This window comes from Triticum aestivum, chromosome 5A (assembly GCF_018294505.1).
Source record: "Triticum aestivum cultivar Chinese Spring chromosome 5A, IWGSC CS RefSeq v2.1, whole genome shotgun sequence".
Taxonomy (NCBI): Eukaryota; Viridiplantae; Streptophyta; class Magnoliopsida; order Poales; family Poaceae; genus Triticum; species Triticum aestivum.
In genome coordinates, this window is record NC_057806.1 from 63,560,550 (window position 1) to 63,579,888 (window position 19,339).

General features: G+C 48.4%; 31 non-coding genes and 5 pseudogenes across 31 annotated transcripts; all 36 read right to left on the minus strand.

The window, feature by feature from the left end:
• Positions 1 to 42: 42 nt before the first annotated feature.
• Positions 43 to 148, minus strand: LOC123109033 (uncharacterized; annotated as a pseudogene).
• A 365-nt stretch (positions 149 to 513) lies between these two features.
• LOC123108730 (5S ribosomal RNA) lies at positions 514 to 632 on the minus strand. Its single transcript, XR_006452057.1, has one exon. It is a non-coding gene; the product is annotated as a 5S ribosomal RNA (ribosomal RNA).
• A 365-nt stretch (positions 633 to 997) lies between these two features.
• LOC123109477 (5S ribosomal RNA) lies at positions 998 to 1,116 on the minus strand. Its single transcript, XR_006452704.1, has one exon. It is a non-coding gene; the product is annotated as a 5S ribosomal RNA (ribosomal RNA).
• Positions 1,117 to 1,481: 365 nt separating this feature from the next.
• LOC123109040 (uncharacterized) lies at positions 1,482 to 1,587 on the minus strand (annotated as a pseudogene).
• Positions 1,588 to 1,952: 365 nt separating this feature from the next.
• LOC123109567 (5S ribosomal RNA) lies at positions 1,953 to 2,071 on the minus strand. Its single transcript, XR_006452798.1, has one exon. It is a non-coding gene; the product is annotated as a 5S ribosomal RNA (ribosomal RNA).
• Positions 2,072 to 2,435: 364 nt separating this feature from the next.
• Positions 2,436 to 2,554, minus strand: LOC123108792 (5S ribosomal RNA). Its single transcript, XR_006452119.1, has one exon. It is a non-coding gene; the product is annotated as a 5S ribosomal RNA (ribosomal RNA).
• Positions 2,555 to 2,919: 365 nt separating this feature from the next.
• LOC123109756 (5S ribosomal RNA) lies at positions 2,920 to 3,038 on the minus strand. The gene has a single exon (XR_006452996.1). It is a non-coding gene; the product is annotated as a 5S ribosomal RNA (ribosomal RNA).
• Positions 3,039 to 3,403: 365 nt separating this feature from the next.
• LOC123109757 (5S ribosomal RNA) lies at positions 3,404 to 3,522 on the minus strand. Its single transcript, XR_006452998.1, has one exon. It is a non-coding gene; the product is annotated as a 5S ribosomal RNA (ribosomal RNA).
• Positions 3,523 to 3,887: 365 nt separating this feature from the next.
• On the minus strand, positions 3,888 to 4,006 carry LOC123109594 (5S ribosomal RNA). Its single transcript, XR_006452826.1, has one exon. It is a non-coding gene; the product is annotated as a 5S ribosomal RNA (ribosomal RNA).
• Positions 4,007 to 4,371: 365 nt separating this feature from the next.
• On the minus strand, positions 4,372 to 4,490 carry LOC123109708 (5S ribosomal RNA). The gene has a single exon (XR_006452950.1). It is a non-coding gene; the product is annotated as a 5S ribosomal RNA (ribosomal RNA).
• Positions 4,491 to 4,855: 365 nt separating this feature from the next.
• LOC123109593 (5S ribosomal RNA) lies at positions 4,856 to 4,974 on the minus strand. Its single transcript, XR_006452825.1, has one exon. It is a non-coding gene; the product is annotated as a 5S ribosomal RNA (ribosomal RNA).
• Positions 4,975 to 5,339: 365 nt separating this feature from the next.
• On the minus strand, positions 5,340 to 5,458 carry LOC123109709 (5S ribosomal RNA). Its single transcript, XR_006452951.1, has one exon. It is a non-coding gene; the product is annotated as a 5S ribosomal RNA (ribosomal RNA).
• A 365-nt stretch (positions 5,459 to 5,823) lies between these two features.
• Positions 5,824 to 5,942, minus strand: LOC123108761 (5S ribosomal RNA). Its single transcript, XR_006452086.1, has one exon. It is a non-coding gene; the product is annotated as a 5S ribosomal RNA (ribosomal RNA).
• A 365-nt stretch (positions 5,943 to 6,307) lies between these two features.
• LOC123109479 (5S ribosomal RNA) lies at positions 6,308 to 6,426 on the minus strand. The gene has a single exon (XR_006452706.1). It is a non-coding gene; the product is annotated as a 5S ribosomal RNA (ribosomal RNA).
• Positions 6,427 to 6,791: 365 nt separating this feature from the next.
• On the minus strand, positions 6,792 to 6,897 carry LOC123109041 (uncharacterized; annotated as a pseudogene).
• A 365-nt stretch (positions 6,898 to 7,262) lies between these two features.
• Positions 7,263 to 7,381, minus strand: LOC123109580 (5S ribosomal RNA). Its single transcript, XR_006452812.1, has one exon. It is a non-coding gene; the product is annotated as a 5S ribosomal RNA (ribosomal RNA).
• Positions 7,382 to 7,745: 364 nt separating this feature from the next.
• On the minus strand, positions 7,746 to 7,864 carry LOC123108793 (5S ribosomal RNA). Its single transcript, XR_006452120.1, has one exon. It is a non-coding gene; the product is annotated as a 5S ribosomal RNA (ribosomal RNA).
• A 365-nt stretch (positions 7,865 to 8,229) lies between these two features.
• LOC123109758 (5S ribosomal RNA) lies at positions 8,230 to 8,348 on the minus strand. Its single transcript, XR_006452999.1, has one exon. It is a non-coding gene; the product is annotated as a 5S ribosomal RNA (ribosomal RNA).
• A 365-nt stretch (positions 8,349 to 8,713) lies between these two features.
• Positions 8,714 to 8,832, minus strand: LOC123109591 (5S ribosomal RNA). The gene has a single exon (XR_006452823.1). It is a non-coding gene; the product is annotated as a 5S ribosomal RNA (ribosomal RNA).
• A 365-nt stretch (positions 8,833 to 9,197) lies between these two features.
• LOC123108812 (5S ribosomal RNA) lies at positions 9,198 to 9,316 on the minus strand. The gene has a single exon (XR_006452143.1). It is a non-coding gene; the product is annotated as a 5S ribosomal RNA (ribosomal RNA).
• A 365-nt stretch (positions 9,317 to 9,681) lies between these two features.
• LOC123109710 (5S ribosomal RNA) lies at positions 9,682 to 9,800 on the minus strand. The gene has a single exon (XR_006452952.1). It is a non-coding gene; the product is annotated as a 5S ribosomal RNA (ribosomal RNA).
• A 365-nt stretch (positions 9,801 to 10,165) lies between these two features.
• On the minus strand, positions 10,166 to 10,284 carry LOC123108813 (5S ribosomal RNA). Its single transcript, XR_006452144.1, has one exon. It is a non-coding gene; the product is annotated as a 5S ribosomal RNA (ribosomal RNA).
• Positions 10,285 to 10,649: 365 nt separating this feature from the next.
• Positions 10,650 to 10,768, minus strand: LOC123109711 (5S ribosomal RNA). The gene has a single exon (XR_006452953.1). It is a non-coding gene; the product is annotated as a 5S ribosomal RNA (ribosomal RNA).
• Positions 10,769 to 11,133: 365 nt separating this feature from the next.
• On the minus strand, positions 11,134 to 11,252 carry LOC123109642 (5S ribosomal RNA). The gene has a single exon (XR_006452877.1). It is a non-coding gene; the product is annotated as a 5S ribosomal RNA (ribosomal RNA).
• Positions 11,253 to 11,617: 365 nt separating this feature from the next.
• Positions 11,618 to 11,736, minus strand: LOC123109408 (5S ribosomal RNA). The gene has a single exon (XR_006452639.1). It is a non-coding gene; the product is annotated as a 5S ribosomal RNA (ribosomal RNA).
• Positions 11,737 to 12,101: 365 nt separating this feature from the next.
• Positions 12,102 to 12,207, minus strand: LOC123109042 (uncharacterized; annotated as a pseudogene).
• Positions 12,208 to 12,572: 365 nt separating this feature from the next.
• On the minus strand, positions 12,573 to 12,691 carry LOC123108715 (5S ribosomal RNA). The gene has a single exon (XR_006452043.1). It is a non-coding gene; the product is annotated as a 5S ribosomal RNA (ribosomal RNA).
• Positions 12,692 to 13,056: 365 nt separating this feature from the next.
• On the minus strand, positions 13,057 to 13,175 carry LOC123109603 (5S ribosomal RNA). Its single transcript, XR_006452835.1, has one exon. It is a non-coding gene; the product is annotated as a 5S ribosomal RNA (ribosomal RNA).
• Positions 13,176 to 13,540: 365 nt separating this feature from the next.
• LOC123109734 (5S ribosomal RNA) lies at positions 13,541 to 13,659 on the minus strand. The gene has a single exon (XR_006452974.1). It is a non-coding gene; the product is annotated as a 5S ribosomal RNA (ribosomal RNA).
• Positions 13,660 to 14,024: 365 nt separating this feature from the next.
• On the minus strand, positions 14,025 to 14,143 carry LOC123109690 (5S ribosomal RNA). The gene has a single exon (XR_006452933.1). It is a non-coding gene; the product is annotated as a 5S ribosomal RNA (ribosomal RNA).
• A 365-nt stretch (positions 14,144 to 14,508) lies between these two features.
• Positions 14,509 to 14,614, minus strand: LOC123109043 (uncharacterized; annotated as a pseudogene).
• Positions 14,615 to 14,979: 365 nt separating this feature from the next.
• LOC123108664 (5S ribosomal RNA) lies at positions 14,980 to 15,098 on the minus strand. Its single transcript, XR_006451990.1, has one exon. It is a non-coding gene; the product is annotated as a 5S ribosomal RNA (ribosomal RNA).
• Positions 15,099 to 15,463: 365 nt separating this feature from the next.
• On the minus strand, positions 15,464 to 15,582 carry LOC123109769 (5S ribosomal RNA). The gene has a single exon (XR_006453012.1). It is a non-coding gene; the product is annotated as a 5S ribosomal RNA (ribosomal RNA).
• A 365-nt stretch (positions 15,583 to 15,947) lies between these two features.
• On the minus strand, positions 15,948 to 16,066 carry LOC123109735 (5S ribosomal RNA). Its single transcript, XR_006452975.1, has one exon. It is a non-coding gene; the product is annotated as a 5S ribosomal RNA (ribosomal RNA).
• A 365-nt stretch (positions 16,067 to 16,431) lies between these two features.
• LOC123109659 (5S ribosomal RNA) lies at positions 16,432 to 16,550 on the minus strand. Its single transcript, XR_006452898.1, has one exon. It is a non-coding gene; the product is annotated as a 5S ribosomal RNA (ribosomal RNA).
• Positions 16,551 to 16,915: 365 nt separating this feature from the next.
• On the minus strand, positions 16,916 to 17,034 carry LOC123109661 (5S ribosomal RNA). The gene has a single exon (XR_006452900.1). It is a non-coding gene; the product is annotated as a 5S ribosomal RNA (ribosomal RNA).
• Positions 17,035 to 19,339: the final 2,305 nt, after the last annotated feature.

Genomic DNA, 19,339 nt, shown 5'->3' on the forward strand with positions numbered 1-19,339 from the left:
TGCGTTCTGTTCGTCACGTACGTACAAAAATAATTAAAAAAGGGAATGCAGCACGAGGTCACCCATCCTAGTACTACTCTCGCCCAAGCACGCTTAACTTCGGAGTTCTGATGGGATCCGGTGCTTTAGTGCTGGTATGATCGCATCCGACATATTACCCCCGGCTTCATCCCTTATGCTTCCCACTCCCACGTCCGCTACAAAGACGGCCGTACATTCTTACTATCATTACAACCGTCGCCTACTAATGGATAATGCCCTATACTACTTACTCTCTCGCTCAACTACGAAGACGAGTTTACCACGATTTCCACCCCTCCCTCTATACCGCAGCAACACGTATTTTACACCCCTTTCAGAACGCGCTTTTCGCGCCCCAACTCTCCCTAGACGCGTGACTAATGAGCTCCGAGCTAAAACATATCGTAAATGTCAAAAATATGACGACAGGCTTAATATATATCACGCACGTGCGTTCTGTTCCTCACGTACGTACAAAGAAAATTAAAAAAGGGAATACAACACGAGGACTTCCCAGGAGGTCACCCATCCTAGTACTACTCTCGCCCAAGCACGCTTAACTTCGGAGTTCTGATGGGATCCGATGCTTTAGTGTTGGTATGATCGCATCCGACATGTTACCCCCGGCTTCATCCCTTATGCTTCCCACTCCCACGTCCGCTACAAAGACGGCCGTACATTCTTACTACCATTACAACCGTCGCCTACTAATGGATAATGCCCTATACTACTTACTCTCTCGCTCAACTACGAAGACGAGTTTACCACGATTTCCACCCCTCCCTCTATACCGCAGCAACACGTATTTTACACCCCTTTCAGAACGCGCTTTTCGCGCCCCAACTCTCCCTAGACGCGTGACTAATGAGCTCCGAGCTAAAACATATCGTAAATGTCAAAAATATGACGACATGCTTAATATATATCACGCACGTGCGTTCTGTTCCTCACGTACGTACAAAAATAATTAAAAAAGGGAATGCAACACGAGGACTTCCCAGGAGGTCACCCATCCTAGTACTACTCTCGCCCAAGCACGCTTAACTTCGGAGTTCTGATGGGATCCGGTGCTTTAGTGCTAGTATGATCGCATCCGACATGTTACCCCCGGCTTCATCCCTTATGCTTCCCACTCCCACGTCCGCTACAAAGACGGCCGTACATTCTTACTACCATTACAACCGTCGCCTACTAATGGATAATGCCCTATACTACTTACTCTCTCGCTCAACTACGAAGACGAGTTTACCACGATTTCCACCCCTCCCTTTATACCGCAGCAACACGTATTTTACACCCCTTTCAGAACGCACTTTTCGCGCCCCAACTCTCCCTAGACGCGTGACTAATGAGCTCCGAGCTAAAACATATCGCAAATGTCAAAAATATGATGACAGGCTTAATATATATCACGCACATGCGTTCTGTTCCTCACGTACGTACAAAAATAATTAAAAAAGGGAATGCAGCACGAGGTCACCCATCCTAGTACTACTCTCGCCCAAGCACGCTTAACTTCGGAGTTCTGATGTGATCCGGTGCTTTAGTGCTGGTATGATCGCATCCGACATGTTACCCCCGGCTTCATCCCTTATGCTTCCCACTCCCACGTCCGCTACAAAGACGGTCGTACATTCTTACTATCATTACAACCGTCGCCTACTAATGGATAATGCCCTATACTACTTACTCTCTCGCTCAACTACGAAGACGAGTTTACCATGATTTCCACCCCTCCCTCTATACCGCAGCAACACGTATTTTACAGCCCTTTCAGAACGCGCTTTTCGCGCCCCAACTCTTCCTAGACGCGTGACTAATGAGCTCCGAGCTAAAACATATCGCAAATGTCAAAAATATGATGACAGGCTTAATATATATCACGCACGTGCGTTCTGTTCCTCACGTATGTACAAAAATAATTAAAAAAGGGAATGCAACACGAGGACTTCCCAGGAGGTCACCCATCCTAGTACTACTCTCGCCCAAGCACGCTTAACTTCGGAGTTCTGATGGGATCCGGTGCTTTAGTGCTGGTATGATCGCATCCGACATGTTACCCCCGGCTTCACCCCTTATGCTTCCCACTCCCACGTCCGCTACAAAGACGGCCGTACATTCTTACTACCATTACAACCGTCGCCTACTAATTGATAATGCCCTATACGACTTACTGTCTCGCTCAACTACGAAGACGAGTTTACCACGATTTCCACCCCTCCCTCTATACTGCAACAACACGTATTTTACACCCTTTCAGAACGCGCTTTTCGCGCCCCAACTCTCCCTAGGCGCGTGACTAATGAGCTCCGAGCTAAAACATATCGCAAATGTCAAAAATATGATGACATGCTTAATATATATCACGCACGTGCGTTCTGTTCCTCATGTACGTACAAAAATAATTAAAAAACAGAATGCAACACGAGGACTTCCCAGTAGGTCACCCATCCTAGTACTACTCTCGCCCAAGCACGCTTAACTTCGGAGTTCTGATGGTATCCGGTGCTTTACTGCTGGTATGATCGCATCCGACATGTTACCCCCGGCTTCATCCCTTATGCTTCCCACTCCCACGTCCGCTACAAAGACGGCCGTACATTCTTACTATCATTACAACCGTCGCCTACTAATGGATAATGCCCTATACTACTTACTCTCTCGCTCAACTACGAAGACGAGTTTACCACGATTTCCACCCCTCCCTCTATACCGCAGCAACACGTATTTTACACCCCTTTCAGAACGCGCTTTTCGCGCCCCAACTCTCCCTAGACGCGTGACTAACGAGCTCCGAGCTAAAACATATCGCAAATGTCAAAAATATGATGACAGGCTTAATATATATCACGCACGTGCGTTCTGTTCCTCATGTACGTACAAAAATAATTAAAAAACAGAATGCAACACGAGGACTTCCGAGCAGGTCACCCATCCTAGTACTACTCTCGCCCAAGCACGCTTAACTTCGGAGTTCTGATGGGATCCGGTGCTTTAGTGCTGGTATGATCGCATCCGACATGTTACCCCCGGCTTCATCCCTTATGCTTCCCACTCCCACGTCCGCTACAAAGACGGCCGTACATTCTTACTATCATTACAACCGTCGCCTACTAATGGATAATGCCCTATACTACTTACTCTCTCGCTCAACTACGAAGACGAGTTTACCACGATTTCCACCCCTCCCTCTATACCGCAGCAACACGTATTTTACACCCCTTTCAGAACGCGCTTTTCGCGCCCCAACTCTCCCTAGACGCGTGACTAACGAGCTCCGAGCTAAAACATATCGCAAATGTCAAAAATATGATGACAGGCTTAATATATATCACGCACGTGCGTTCTGTTCCTCATGTACGTACAAAAATAATTAAAAAACAGAATGCAACACGAGGACTTCCGAGCAGGTCACCCATCCTAGTACTACTCTCGCCCAAGCACGCTTAACTTCGGAGTTCTGATGGGATCCGGTGCTTTAGTGCTGGTATGATCGCATCCGACATGTTACCCCCGGCTTCATCCCTTATGCTTCCCACTCCCACGTCCGCTACAAAGACGGCCGTACATTCTTACTATCATTACAACCGTCGCCTACTAATGGATAATGCCCTATACTACTTACTCTCTCGCTCAACTACGAAGACGAGTTTACCACGATTTCCACCCCTCCCTCTATACCACAGCAACACGTATTTTACACCCCTTTCAGAACGCGCTTTTCGCGCCCCAACTCTCCCTAGACGCGTGACTAACGAGCTCCGAGCTAAAACATATCGCAAATGTCAAAAATATGATGACAGGCTTAATATATATCACGCACGTGCGTTCTGTTCCTCACGTACGTACAAAAATAATTAAAAAAGGGAATGCAACACGAGGACTTCCCAGGAGGTCAGCCATCCTAGTACTACTCTCGCCCAAGCACGCTTAACTTCGGAGTTCTGATGGGATCCGGTGCTTTAGTGCTGGTATGATCGCATCCGACATGTTACCCCCGGCTTCATCCCTTATGCTTCCCACTCCCATGTCCGCTACAAAGACGGCCGTACATTCTTACTACCATTACAACCGTCGCCTACTAATGGATAATGCCCTATACTACTTACTGTCTCGCTCAACTACGAAGACAAGTTTACCACGATTTCCACCCCTCCCTCTATACCGCAGCAACACGTATTTTACACCCCTTTCAGAATGCGCTTTTCACGCCCCAACTCTCCCTAGACGCGTGACTAATGAGCTCCAAGCTAAAACATATCGCAAATGTCAAAAATGTGATGACAGGTTTAATATATATCATGCACGTGCGTTCTGTTCCTCACGTACGTACAAAAATAATTAAAAAAGGGAATGCAACACGAGGACTTCCCAGGAGGTCACCCATTCTAGTACTACTCTCGCCCAAGCATGCTTAACTTCGGAGTTCAGATGGGATCCGGTGCTTTAGTGCTGGTATGATCGCATCCGACATGTTACCCCCGGCTTCATCCCTTATGCTTCCCACTCCCACGTCCGCTACAAAGACGGCCGTACATTCTTACTATCATTACAACCGTCGCCTACTAATGGATAATGCCCTATACTACTTACTCTCTCGCTCAACTACGAAGACGAGTTTACCACGATTTCCACCCCTCCCTCTATACCGCAGCAACACGTAGTTTACACCCCTTTCAGAATGCGCTTTTCGCGCCCCAACTCTCCCTAGACGCGTGACTAATGAGCTCCGAGCTAAAACATATCGCAAATGACAAAAATATGATGACAGGCTTAATATATATCACGCACGTGCGTTCTGTTCCTCACGTACGTACAAAAATAATTAAGAAAGGGAATGCAACACGAGGACTTCCCAGGAGGTCACCCATCCTAGTACTACTCTCGCCCAAGCACGCTTAACTTCAGAGTTCTAATGGGATCCGGTGCTTTAGTGCTGGTATGATCGCATCCGACATGTTACCCCCGGCTTCATCCCTTATGCTTCTCACTCCCACGTCCGCTACAAAGACGGCCGTACATTCTTACTATCATTACAACCGTCGCCTACTAATGGATAATGCCTTATACTAGTTACTCTCTCGCTCAACTACGAAGACGAGTTTACCACGATTTCCACCCCTCCCTTTATACCGCAGCAACACGTATTTTACACCCCTTTCAGAACGCGCTTTTCGCGGCCCAACTCTCCCTAGACGCGTGACTAATGAGCTCCGAGCTAAAACATATTGCAAATGTCAAAAATATGATGACAGGCTTAATATATATCACGCACGTGCGTTCTGTTCCTCACGTACGTACAAAAATAATTAAAAAAGGGAATGCAACACGAGGACTTCCCAGGAGGTCACCCATTCTAGTACTACTCTCGCCCAAGCATGCTTAACTTCGGAGTTCAGATGGGATCCGGTGCTTTAGTGCTGGTATGATCGCATCCGACATGTTACCCCCGGCTTCATCCCTTATGCTTCCCACTCCCACGTCCGCTACAAAGACGGCCGTACATTCTTACTATCATTACAACCGTCGCCTACTAATGGATAATGCCCTATACTACTTACTCTCTCGCTCAACTACGAAGACGAGTTTACCACGATTTCCACCCCTCCCTCTATACCGCAGCAACACGTATTTTACACCCCTTTCAGAACGCGCTTTTCGCGCCCCAACTCTCCCTAGACGCGTGACTAATGAGCTCCGAGCTAAAACATATCGTAAATGTCAAAAATATGACGACAGGCTTAATATATATCACGCACGTGCGTTCTGTTCCTCACGTACGTACAAAGAAAATTAAAAAAGGGAATACAACACGAGGACTTCCCAGGAGGTCACCCATCGTAGTACTACTCTCGCCCAAGCACGCTTAACTTCGGAGTTCTGATGGGATCCGATGCTTTAGTGTTGGTATGATCGCATCCGACATGTTACCCCCGGCTTCATCCCTTATGCTTCCCACTCCCACGTCCGCTACAAAGACGGCCGTACATTCTTACTACCATTACAACCGTCGCCTACTAATGGATAATGCCCTATACTACTTACTCTCTCGCTCAACTACGAAGACGAGTTTACCACGATTTCCACCCCTCCCTCTATACCGCAGCAACACGTATTTTACACCCCTTTCAGAACGCGCTTTTCGCGCCCCAACTCTCCCTAGACGCGTGACTAATGAGCTCCGAGCTAAAACATATCGTAAATGTCAAAAATATGACGACATGCTTAATATATATCACGCACGTGCGTTCTGTTCCTCACGTACGTACAAAAATAATTAAAAAAGGGAATGCAACACGAGGACTTCCCAGGAGGTCACCCATCCTAGTACTACTCTCGCCCAAGCACGCTTAACTTCGGAGTTCTGATGGGATCCGGTGCTTTAGTGCTAGTATGATCGCATCCGACATGTTACCCCTGGCTTCATCCCTTATGCTTCCCACTCCCACGTCCGCTACAAAGACGGCCGTACATTCTTACTACCATTACAACCGTCGCCTACTAATGGATAATGCCCTATACTACTTACTCTCTCGCTCAACTACGAAGACGAGTTTACCACGATTTCCACCCCTCCCTTTATACCGCAGCAACACGTATTTTACACCCCTTTCAGAACGCACTTTTCGCGCCCCAACTCTCCCTAGACGCGTGACTAATGAGCTCCGAGCTAAAACATATCGCAAATGTCAAAAATATGATGACAGGCTTAATATATATCACGCACATGCGTTCTGTTCCTCACGTACGTACAAAAATAATTAAAAAAGGGAATGCAGCACGAGGTCACCCATCCTAGTACTACTCTCGCCCAAGCACGCTTAACTTCGGAGTTCTGATGTGATCCGGTGCTTTAGTGCTGGTATGATCGCATCCGACATGTTACCCCCGGCTTCATCCCTTATGCTTCCCACTCCCACGTCCGCTACAAAGACGGTCGTACATTCTTACTATCATTACAACCGTCGCCTACTAATGGATAATGCCCTATACTACTTACTCTCTCGCTCAACTACGAAGACGAGTTTACCATGATTTCCACCCCTCCCTCTATACCGCAGCAACACGTATTTTACAGCCCTTTCAGAACGCGCTTTTCGCGCCCCAACTCTTCCTAGACGCGTGACTAATGAGCTCCGAGCTAAAACATATCGCAAATGTCAAAAATATGATGACAGGCTTAATATATATCACGCACGTGCGTTCTGTTCCTCACGTATGTACAAAAATAATTAAAAAAGGGAATGCAACACGAGGACTTCCCAGGAGGTCACCCATCCTAGTACTACTCTCGCCCAAGCACGCTTAACTTCGGAGTTCTGATGGGATCCGGTGCTTTAGTGCTGGTATGATCGCATCCGACATGTTACCCCCGGCTTCACCCCTTATGCTTCCCACTCCCACGTCCGCTACAAAGACGGCCGTACATTCTTACTACCATTACAACCGTCGCCTACTAATTGATAATGCCCTATACGACTTACTGTCTCGCTCAACTACGAAGACGAGTTTACCACGATTTCCACCCCTCCCTCTATACTGCAACAACACGTATTTTACACCCTTTCAGAACGCGCTTTTCGCGCCCCAACTCTCCCTAGGCGCGTGACTAATGAGCTCCGAGCTAAAACATATCGCAAATGTCAAAAATATGATGACATGCTTAATATATATCACGCACGTGCGTTCTGTTCCTCATGTACGTACAAAAATAATTAAAAAACAGAATGCAACACGAGGACTTCCCAGTAGGTCACCCATCCTAGTACTACTCTCGCCCAAGCACGCTTAACTTCGGAGTTCTGATGGTATCCGGTGCTTTACTGCTGGTATGATCGCATCCGACATGTTACCCCCGGCTTCATCCCTTATGCTTCCCACTCCCACGTCCGCTACAAAGACGGCCGTACATTCTTACTATCATTACAACCGTCGCCTACTAATGGATAATGCCCTATACTACTTACTCTCTCGCTCAACTACGAAGACGAGTTTACCACGATTTCCACCCCTCCCTCTATACCGCAGCAACACGTATTTTACACCCCTTTCAGAACGCGCTTTTCGCGCCCCAACTCTCCCTAGACGCGTGACTAACGAGCTCCGAGCTAAAACATATCGCAAATGTCAAAAATATGATGACAGGCTTAATATATATCACGCACGTGCGTTCTGTTCCTCATGTACGTACAAAAATAATTAAAAAACAGAATGCAACACGAGGACTTCCGAGCAGGTCACCCATCCTAGTACTACTCTCGCCCAAGCACGCTTAACTTCGGAGTTCTGATGGGATCCGGTGCTTTAGTGCTGGTATGATCGCATCCGACATGTTACCCCCGGCTTCATCCCTTATGCTTCCCACTCCCACGTCCGCTACAAAGACGGCCGTACATTCTTACTATCATTACAACCGTCGCCTACTAATGGATAATGCCCTATACTACTTACTCTCTCGCTCAACTACGAAGACGAGTTTACCACGATTTCCACCCCTCCCTCTATACCGCAGCAACACGTATTTTACACCCTTTTCAGAACGCGCTTTTCGCGCCCCAACTCTCCCTAGACGCGTGACTAATGAGCTCAGAGCTAAAACATATCGCAAATGTCAAAAATATGATGACAGGCTTAATATATATCACGCACGTGCGTTCTGTTCCTCACGTACGTACAAAAATAATTAAAAAAGGGAATGCAACACGAGGACTTCCCAGGAGGTCACCCATCCTAGTACTACTCTCGCCCAAGCACGCTTAACTTCGGAGTTCTGATGGGATCCGGTGCTTTAGTGCTGGTATGATCGCATCCGACATTTTACCCCCGGCTTCATCCCTTATGCTTCCCACTCCCACGTCCGCTACAAAGACGGCCGTACATTCTTACTACCATTACAACCGTCGCCTACTAATGGATAATGCCCTATACTACTTACTCTCTCGCTCAACTACGAAGACGAGTTTACCACGATTTCCACCCCTCCCTCTATACCGCAGCAACACGTATTTTACACCCCTTTCAGAACGCGCTTTTCGCGCCCCAACTCTCCCTAGACGCGTGACTAATGAGCTCCGAGCTAAAACATATCGCAAATGTCAAAAATATGATGACAGGCTTAATATATATCACGCACGTGCGTTCTGTTCCTCACGTACGTACAAAAATAATTAAAAAAGGGAATGCAACACGAGGACTTCCCAGGAGGTCACCCATCCTAGTACTACTCTCGCCCAAGCACGCTTAACTTCAGAGTTGTGATGGGATCCGGTGCATTAGTGCTAGTATGATCGCATCCGACATGTTACCCCCGGCTTCATCCCTTATGCTTCTCACTCCCACGTCCGCTACAAAGACGGCCGTACATTCTTACTATCATTACAACCGTCGCCTACTAATGGATAATGCCTTATACTAGTTACTCTCTCGCTCAACTACGAAGACGAGTTTACCACGATTTCCACCCCTCCCTTTATACCGCAGCAACACGTATTTTACACCCCTTTCAGAACGCGCTTTTCGCGGCCCAACTCTCCCTAGACGCGTGACTAATGAGCTCCGAGCTAAAACATATTGCAAATGTCAAAAATATGATGACAGGCTTAATATATATCACGCACGTGCGTTCTGTTCCTCACGTACGTACAAAAATAATTAAAAAAGGGAATGCAACACGAGGACTTCCCAGGAGGTCACCCATTCTAGTACTACTCTCGCCCAAGCATGCTTAACTTCGGAGTTCAGATGGGATCCGGTGCTTTAGTGCTGGTATGATCGCATCCGACATGTTACCCCCGGCTTCATCCCTTATGCTTCCCACTCCCACGTCCGCTACAAAGACGGCCGTACATTCTTACTATCATTACAACCGTCGCCTACTAATGGATAATGCCCTATACTACTTACTCTCTCGCTCAACTACGAAGACGAGTTTACCACGATTTCCACCCCTCCCTCTATACCGCAGCAACACGTATTTTACACCCCTTTCAGAACGCGCTTTTCGCGCCCCAACTCTCCCTAGACGCGTGACTAATGAGCTCCGAGCTAAAACATATCGCAAATGACAAAAATATGATGACAGGCTTAATATATATCACGCACGTGCGTTCTGTTCCTCACGTACGTACAAAAATAATTAAAAAATGGAATGCAACACGAGGACTTCCCAGGAGGTCACCCATCCTAGTACTACTCTCGCCCAAGCACGCTTAACTTCAGAGTTGTGATGGGATCCGGTGCATTAGTGCTAGTATGATCGCATCCGACATGTTACCCCCGGCTTCATCCCTTATGCTTCTCACTCCCACGTCCGCTACAAAGACGGCCGTACATTCTTACTATCATTACAACCGTCGCCTACTAATGGATAATGCCCTATACTAGTTACTCTCTCGCTCAACTACGAAGACGAGTTTACCACGATTTCCACCCCTCCCTCTATACCGCAGCAACACGTATTTTACACCCCTTTCAGAACGCGCTTTTCGCGCCCCAACTCTCCCTAGACGCGTGACTAATGAGCTCCGAGCTAAAACATATCGCAAATGTCAAAAATATGATGACAGGCTTAATATATATCACACACGTGCGTTCTGTTCCTCACGTACGTACAAAAATAATTAAAAAAGGGAATGCAACACGAGGACTTCCCAGGAGGTCACCCATTCTAGTACTACTCTCGCCCAAGCATGCTTAACTTCGGAGTTCAGATGGGATCCGGTGCTTTAGTGCTGGTATGATCGCATCCGACATGTTACCCCCGGCTTCATCCCTTATGCTTCCCACTCCCACGTCCGCTACAAAGACGGCCGTACATTCTTACTATCATTACAACCGTCGCCTACTAATGGATAATGCCCTATACTACTTACTCTCTCGCTCAACTACGAAGACGAGTTTACCACGATTTCCACCCCTCCCTCTATACCGCAGCAACACGTATTTTACACCCCTTTCAGAACGCGCTTTTCGCGCCCCAACTCTCCCTAGACACGTGACTAATGAGCTCCGAGCTAAAAGATATCGCAAATGTCAAAAATATGATGACAGGCTTAATATATATCACGCACGTGCGTTCTGTTCCTCACGTAAGTACAAAAATAATTAAAAAAGGGAATGCAACACAAGGACTTCCCAGGAGGTCACCCATCCTAGTACTACTCTCGCCCAAGCACGCTTAACTTCGGAGTTCTGATGGGATCCAGTGCTTTAGTGCTGGTATGATCGCATGCGACATGTTACCCCCGGCTTCATCCCTTATGCTTCCCACTCCCACGTCCGCTACAAAGACGGCCGTACATTCTTACTACCATTACAACCGTCGCCTACTAATGGATAATGCCCTATACTACTTACTCTCTCGCTCAACTACGAAGACGAGTTTACCACGATTTCCACCCCTCCCTCTATACCGCAGCAACACGTATTTTACACCCCTTTCAGAACGCGCTTTTCGCGCCCCAACTCTCCCTAGACGCGTGACTAATGAGCTCCGAGCTAAAACATATCGCAAATGTCAAAAATATGATGACAGGCTTAATATATATCACGCACGTGCGTTCTGTTCCTCACGTACGTACAAAAATAATTAAAAAAGGGAATGCAACACGAGGACTTCCCAGGAGGTCACCCATCCTAGTACTACTCTCGCCCAAGCACGCTTAACTTTGGAGTTCTGATGGGATCCAGTGCTTTAGTGCTGGTATGATCGCATCCGACATGTTACCCCCGGCTTCATCCCTTATGCTTCCCACTCCCATGTCCGCTACAAAGACGGCCGTACATTCTTACTACCATTACAACCGTCGCCTACTAATGGATAATGCCCTATACTACTTACTCTCTCGCTCAACTACGAAGACGAGTTTACCGCGAGTTCCACCCCTCCCTCTATACCGTAGCAACACGTATTTTACACCCCTTTCAGAACGCGCTTTTCGCGCCCCAACTCTCCCTAGACGCGTGACTAATGAGCTCCGAGCTAAAACATATCGCAAATGTCAAAAATATGATGACAGGCTTAATATATATCACGCACGTGCGTTCTGTTCCTCACGTACGTACAAAAATAATTAAAAAAGGGAATGCAGCACGAGGTCACCCATCCTAGTACTACTCTCGCCCAAGCACGCTTAACTTCGGAGTTCTGATGTGATCCGGTGCTTTAGTGCTGGTATGATCGCATCCGACATGTTACCCCCGGCTTCATCCCTTATGCTTCCCACTCCCACGTCCGCTACAAAGACGGCTGTACATTCTTACTATCATTACAACCGTCGCCTACTAATGGATAATGCCCTATACTACTTACTCTCTCGCTCAACTACGAAGACGAGTTTACCACGATTTCCACCCCTCCCTCTATACCGCAGCAACACGTATTTTACACCCCTTTCAGAACGCGCTTTTCGCGCCCCAACTCTCCCTAGACGTGTGACTAATGAGCTCCGAGCTAAAACATATCGCAAATGTCAAAAATATGATGACAGGCTTAATATATATCACGCACGTGCGTTCTGTTCCTCACGTACGTACAAAAATAATTAAAAAAAGGAATGCAACACAAGGACTTCCCAGGAGGTCACCCATCCTAGTACTACTCTCGCCCAAGCACGCTTAACTTCGGAGTTCTGATGGGATCCGATGCTTTAGTGCTTGTATGATCGCATCCGACATGTTACCCCCGGCTTCACCCCTTATGCTTCCCACTCCCACGTCCGCTACAAAGACGGCCGTACATTCTTACTACCATTACAACCGTCGCCTACTAATGGATAATGACCTATACGACTTACTGTCTCGCTCAACTACGAAGACGAGTTTACCACGATTTCCACCCCTCCCTCTATACTGCAACAACACGTATTTTACACCCCTTTCAGAACTCGCTTTTCGCGCCCCAACTCTCCCTAGGCGCGTGACTAATGAGCTCCGAGCTAAAACATATCGCAAATGTCAAAAATATGATGACAGGCTTAATATATATCACGCATGTGCGTTCTGTTCCTCATGTACGTACAAAAATAATTAAAAAAGGGAATGCAACACGAGGACTTCCCAGGAGGTCACCCATCCTAGTACTACTCTCGCCCAAGCACGCTTAACTTCGGAGTTCTGATGGGATCCGGTGCTTTAGTGCTGGTATGATCGCATCCGACATGTTACCCCCGGCTTTATCCCTTATGCTTCCCACTCCCACGTCCGCTACAAAGACGGGCGTACATTCTTACTATCATTACAACCGTCGCCTACTAATGGATAATGCCCTATACTACTTACTCTCTCGCTCAACTACGAAGACAAGTTTACCACGATTTCCACCCCTCCCTCTATACCGCAGCAACACGTATTTTACACCCCTTTCAGAACGCGCTTTTCGCGCCCCAACTCTCCCTAGACGCGTGACTAATGAGCTCCGAGCTAAAACATATCGCAAATGTCAAAAATATGATGATAGGCTTAATATATATCATGCACGTGCGTTCAGTTCCTCAAGTACGTACAAAAATAATTAAAAAAGGGAATGCAACACGAGGACTTCCCAGGAGGTCACCAATCCTAGTACTACTCTCGCCCAAGCACGCTTAACTTCGGAGTTCTGATGGGATCCGGTGCTTTAGTGCTGGTATGATCGCATCCGACATGTTACCCCCGGCTTCATCCCTTATGCTTCCCACTCCCACGTCCGCTACAAAGACGGCCGTACATTCTTACTACCATTACAACCGTCGCCTACTAATGGATAATGCCCTATACTACTTACTCTCTCGCTCAACTACGAAGACGAGTTTACCACGATTTCCACTCCTCCCTCTATACGGCAACAACACGTATTTTACACCCCTTTCAGAACGCGCTTTTCGCGCCCCAACTCTCCCTAGGCGCGTGACTAATGAGCTCCGAGCTAAAACATATCGCAAATGTCAAAAATATGATGACAGGATTAATATATATCACGCACGTGCGTTCTATTCCTCACGTACGTACAAAAATAATTAAAAAAGGAAATGCAACACGAGGACTTCCCAGGAGGTCACCCATCCTAGTACTACTCTCGCCCAAGCACGCTTAACTTCGGAGTTCTGATGGGATCCGATGCTTTAGTGCTGGTATGATCGCATCCGACATGTTACCCCTGGCTTCATCCCTTATGCTTCCCACTCCCACGTCCGCTACAAAGACGGCCGTACATTCTTACTATCATTACAACCGTCGCCTACTAATGGATAATGCCCTATACTACTTACTCTCTCGCTCAACTACAAAGACGAGTTTACCACGATTTCCACCCCTCCCTCTATACCGCAGCAACACGTATTTTACACCCCTTTCAGAACGCGCTTTTCGCGCCCCAACTCTCCCTAGACGCGTGACTAATGAGCTCCTAGCTAAAACATATCGCAAATGTCAAAAATATGATGACAGGCTTAATATATATCACGCACGTGCGTTCTGTTCCTCACGTACGTACAAAAATAATTAAAAAAGGGAATGCAGCACGAGGTCACCCATCCTAGTACTACTCTCGCCCAAGCACGCTTAACTTCGGAGTTCTGATGTGATCCGGTGCTTTAGTGCTGGTATGATCGCATCCGACATGTTACCCCCGGCTTCATCCCTTATGCTTCCCACTCCCACGTCCGCTACAAAGACGGCCGTACATTCTTACTATCATTACAACCGTCGCCTACTAATGAATAATGCCCTATACTACTTACTCTCTCGCTCAACTACGAGGACGAGTTTACCACGATTTCCACCCCTCCCTCTATACCGCAGCAACACGTATTTTACACCCCTTTCAGAACGCGCTTTTCGCGCCCCAACTCTCCCTAGACGCGTGACTAATGAGCTCCGAGGTAAAACATATCGCAAATGTCAAAAATATGATGACATGCTTAATATATATCACGCACGTGCGTTCTGTTCCTCACGTACGTACAAAAATAATTAAAAAAAGGAATGCAACACGAGGACTTCCCAGGAGGTCACCCATCCTAGTACTACTCTCGCCCAAGCACGCTTAACTTCGGAGTTCTGATGGGATCCGATGCTTTAGTGCTTGTATGATCGCATCCGACATGTTACCCCCGGCTTCACCCCTTATGCTTCCCACTCCCACATCCGCTACAAAGACGGCCGTACATTCTTACTACCATTACAACCGTCGCCTACTAATGGATAATGACCTATACGACTTACTGTCTCGCTCAACTACGAAGACGAGTTTACCACGATTTCCACCCCTCCCTCTATACTGCAACAACACATATTTTACACCCCTTTCAGAACGCGCTTTTCGCGCCCCAACTCTCCCTAGGCGCGTGACTAATGAGCTCCGAGCTAAAACATATCGCAAATGTCAAAAATATGATGACAGGCTTAATATATATCACGCACGTGCGTTCTGTTCCTCACGTACGTACAAAAATAAGTAAAAAAGGGAATGCAACACGAGGACTTCCCAGGAGGTCACCCATCCTAGTACTACTCTCGCCCAAGCATGCTTAACTTTGGAGTTCTGATGGGATCCGGTGCTTTAGTGCTGGTATGATCGCATCCGACATGTTACCCCTGGCTTCATCCCTTATGCTTCCCACTCCCACGTCCGCTACAAAGACGGCCGTACATTCTTACTATCATTACAACCGTCGCCTACTAATGGATAATGCCCTATACTACTTACTCTCTCGCTCAACTACGAAGACGAGTTTACCACGATTTCCACCCCTCCCTCTATACCGCAGCAACACGTATTTTACACCCCTTTCAGAACGCGCTTTTCGCGCCCCAACTCTCCCTAGACGCGTGACTAATGAGCTCCGAGCTAAAACATATCGCAAATGTCAAAAATATGATGATAGGCTTAATATATATCATGCACGTGCGTTCTGTTCCTCACGTACGTACAAAAATAATTAAAAAAGGGAATGCAACACGAGGACTTCCCAGGAGGTCACCAATCCTAGTACTACTCTCGCCCAAGCACGCTTAACTTCGGAGTTCTGATGGGATCCGGTGCTTTAGTGCTGGTATGATCGCATCCGACATGTTACCCCCGGCTTCATCCCTTATGCTTCCCACTCCCACGTCCGCTACAAAGACGGCCGTACATTCTTACTACCATTACAACCGTCGCCTACTAATGGATAATGCCCTATACTACTTACTCTCTCGCTCAACTACGAAGACGAGTTTACCACGATTTCCACCCCTCCCTCTATACTGCAACAACACGTATTTTACACCCCTTTCAGAACGCGCTTTTCGCGCCCCAACTCTCCCTAGGCGCGTGACTAATGAGCTCCGAGCTAAAACATATCGCAAATGTCAAAAATATGATGACAGGCTTAATATATATCACGCACGTGCGTTCTATTCCTCACGTACGTACAAAAATAATTAAAAAAGGGAATGCAACACGAGGACTTCCCAGGAGGTCACCCATCCTAGTACTACTCTCGCCCAAGCACGCTTAACTTCGGAGTTTTGATGGGATCCGGTGCTTTAGTGCTGGTATGATCGCATCCGACATGTTACCCCTGGCTTCATCCCTTATGCTTCCCACTCCCACGTCCGCTACAAAGACGGCCGTACATTCTTACTATCATTACAACCGTCGCCTACTAATGGATAATGCCCTATACTACTTACTCTCTCGCTCAACTACAAAGACGAGTTTACCACGATTTCCACCCCTCCCTCTATACCGCAGCAACACGTATTTTACACCCCTTTCAGAACGCGCTTTTCGCGCCCCAACTCTCCCTAGACGCGTGACTAATGAGCTCCGAGCTAAAACATATCGCAAATGTCAAAAATATGATGATAGGCTTAATATATATCATGCACGTGCGTTCTGTTCCTCACGTACGTACAAAAATAATTAAAAAAGGGAATGCAACACGAGGACTTCCCAGGAGGTCACCCATCCTAGTACTACTCTCGCCCAAGCACGCTTAACTTCGGAGTTTTGATGGGATCCGGTGCTTTAGTGCTGGTATGATCGCATCCGATATGTTACCCCCGGCTTCATCCCTTATGCTTCCCACTCCCACGTCCGCTACAAAGACGGCCGTACTGATAGGGTTATGTACCTAGGGTAGGGTCATGGACCTGTTCCAGGTAACTTACCCTAGGACATCCCTAGAAGAGGTTGCCTTCCAGTCGACCAACGAAGATTCACTCGACTGACCTGAAGGACTCGACCACGAAGACTCACTCGACCACCAGGAGGCCAAGAGGCACTCTGCATCGCAACGGCCTGTAATTAAGTAGACTTTATGATAGTAAAGGCTTTTTATGTGGGGCGTTACCAGTAACGCCCCAGACTTAACTCACCTTAAACCCTCTCCTACGTGGGCTGGCTGGGGTCCTGGCGCACTCTATATAAGCCACCCCCCTCCACAGGCAGAGGGGTTCGGCACCTTGTAATCCATACGTTCATAATCCACTCGACCGCCTCCGGGCTCCGAGACGTAGGGCTGTTACTTCTTCCGAGAAGGGCCTGAACTCGTACATCCTTTGTGCTTACAACCTCTCCATAGCTAGAACCTTGTCTCTCCATACCTACCCCCCACTCTACTGTCAGGCTTAGAACCACGACAGTTGGCGCCCACCGTGGGGCAGGTGTTTTAGCGATTTTTCGGTGAAGTTGCGATTCTTCCGAGTATTTTCATCATGGTGTCTGCTGGAGTTTTGATCGAGGGCCAAGAGATCCGTCTCGGCGCTCTCACCTTCATCGCCGACGACTCCGCATGGCTCCAGGAGGCTCCACTCGACGTGGATGCGCTCCCCGTCCGCGGTGCGACGCATTTTCGCGCATGTGTCCGCGGCGTTCTGCTGCGGCAGCCATCGACCCAGTATCGGTCGGCTCCTCCGTCTTCCACCCTCCCGGTCTCCCGCCAGCGCAAGCGCTCAGGCCGGTCGAGGCTTCAGCGATGGGTGAGTCACGCGGTGGCTCGCCAGTCGACCACTACACAAGTTGCGGCAATCGAGCCCAACGAATCTCTCTACGGCTTGTTCGATCAGTCGACTGGCTCCGGAGAGACTGCATCCGAGTGCGGAAGCAGTGATCCAGCGGCGGAAATCTTGATGGTCGACGGGCCCCACAGCCCTCCTGGCTTCGCCCGCGGTGGTGGAGCAGGCGATGGTGGCGACCCTGCTCGAGGCTACGAAGAGTACCAGCCCGAGCCACTCGACTCTCTGCAAAGAGAAGAGCTTCGCCGCAGGAACGAGGATCCCCTGCGTATTCCCATCGCAGGAGAAACTCCCGAGGCTCGTGCCTTGGAGGAGGCGCGTCTGGCCAATTTGGCCGAGCGCACTCGACTGGAGAACCTTCAGCGAGCACTCGACGAGCGCGCGCGGCAACGAGTTCCCGACACCAGTCGACGCCAACTCTTCCCGCCGACTCAGGTATATCGAACCCCAATTCAGAATTTAGCAGCTGCAACCCGTATAGCAGAGTCCATTCAGCCTTCGCAGTCAGAGGCTGGCAGAGGTTTGCTGCAGATCAGGGATCTGCTCCGGGCAGCAGGAGATCAGAATTCAGCCGTGCCTCAGTCGCGCAACAGAATTCACAGTCGATCTGTCACTATGAATACGGTTCAGTCGGCTCACAGCCCCAGATCGCCTCCGCGGCGCGAAGGGCGTGAGAATCGGCGAGATCAATATGGCGACAGACTCGACCGAGATGATAGACGTCGAGTGCCCTATTCCCCTCCGAGGGGTGGGTCTTACGCTCCTCGGCAGCCAGATGATAGGCGTCAGTACAGTACAGGGCGTAGGGCTCCAGTTGACCATAGAGAGCCAGGCTTCGATGCGCGATTCATTATCGTGCAAGGGTTGGTCGACCGGAACAGAGCCCATCGAGGCGCACTCGACAGAGATGCGCCTACGAGCAGTCGAGTACATGTTTCTGGTCCTGAATGTTTCAGCAGAGCTATCAGAGCCGCGGTTATCCCCCCCAATTTCAGGCTGGCAACAGGAGTCAGCAAGTTCACTGGTGAGTCCAAGCCTGAAACTTGGCTTGAAGACTACCGAGTGGCAGTTCAGATCGGTGGTGGGAACGACGAGGTGGCCATGAAGCATTTGCCCCTCATGTTGGAAGGTTCTGCCAGGGCATGGTTGACTCAATTACCTCCTAGCAGCATTTACACTTGGGAAGATCTGTCCCGAGTGTTCGTCAGAACGTTTGAAGGGACTTGCAAGCGACCAGCGGGATTGACAGAGTTGCAAGTCTGCGTGCAGAAAACCAATGAGACTCTCAGAGAGTATATTCAGAGGTGGATCACTTTGCACCACACTGTGGAAAATGTCT